Source organism: Euprymna scolopes, chromosome 29 (assembly GCF_053919585.1).
Source record: "Euprymna scolopes isolate OS-2025 chromosome 29, ASM5391958v1, whole genome shotgun sequence".
Taxonomy (NCBI): Eukaryota; Metazoa; Mollusca; class Cephalopoda; order Sepiida; family Sepiolidae; genus Euprymna; species Euprymna scolopes.
In genome coordinates this window covers 3,942,984-3,944,178 of record NC_136510.1, presented here as the reverse complement: position 1 = coordinate 3,944,178, position 1,195 = coordinate 3,942,984, and the positions used below count along the sequence as shown (strand labels likewise).

General features: G+C 41.4%; 1 pseudogene; it reads right to left on the bottom strand.

The window, feature by feature from the left end:
* Window positions 1–267: 267 nt before the first annotated feature.
* LOC145252941 (5S ribosomal RNA) lies at window positions 268–384 on the bottom strand (annotated as a pseudogene).
* Between the last annotated feature and the right edge of the window lie 811 nt (window positions 385–1,195).

Below are 1,195 nucleotides of genomic sequence, written 5' to 3'. Positions count from 1 at the left end.
TTTCCTTTGCGAAACTTTCACAACGCAACAGAGAGAAGGTAGTTGAAAAAAAAAAAAAAAAAAAATATATATATATATATATATATATGCAGGCTCCTTCAGTCTTGGACAGACTATGGATACCCACGAAGAGTGGCTTGCGTGTGAAATTTTTGTGGCAGGAGGTGCGCAATCTCCAACCACACCTCTCCTGAGTCGACATTGTTAAATACCAGTGACAAGTGAAGTACAGGACGACTGGAAACAAATGCTAAGATAAGCGGAGAGCACATACAGCACCTAGAATTCCCAAATGGTCACCCATCCGGTACTGGCCAGGCTCAACATTGCTTAACTTCGGTGATCTGACGAGAACCGGTGTGTCAATGCGATTATGCCAAATATATATATATATGTGTGTGTGTGTGTGTGTGTGTGTGTGTGTGTGTGTATTTGTGTGTGTGCGTGTGTGTGTGTGTGTGTGAATGTATGATTATTTGTGTATGTATGTATCCATGTATGTGTGTATGTGTTTATGTGATGTAAGTTGTTTTATAGTGAGCTCCTTGGCAAAAAACCTCAGTACAAGCCCAAAAAACGTTTTCGTGATAGCATCAAAGAGAGTCTAGTGAGTTTTCATGTTGACAGTTGGGAGTCCCTATCATATGATTGCAAGCAGTGAAGGGCACTGATATACAGGGGTGCAGAATACTTTGTAGCAGCCATGATAGACCGAGCGAAGCTCAAGAGAGCATGTAAGAAATACCAAACTTTGCCGTCCAATCATGGATCTTTGGATCTGTGAGGTATGGGATCGGGCTCTGTTGTTCGAGGCAGGTTTTGTTAATTACATGAAAGCACACGATGATACGGATTCCATTGCTGTTAGTTTCATTCAAAACAATGACCGTCTTCAGTGTCATGTCTGTTTGAAGGTGTGGAAGTCGCTGGCAGGACTGAAAAGTCATCTTCAGACACATGGACTTTCAGTGTCTGAGGGAGTGGCACTCGTCTGACAAGACGTCGCAATCATAATGTGTGTATGTGTTTATGGGATGTAATATTTTGCACATGTGCGTATATAAATTTGTGTGTGGTTGCATGCGTGTGTGTTTTTGTGTGTATGTGTGTACGGATGTCTGATTACTTGTGTATGTATACTTCTGCGGACATGTATTTATGTATGTGCCATACATGTCGAGTATATGTGAGTATT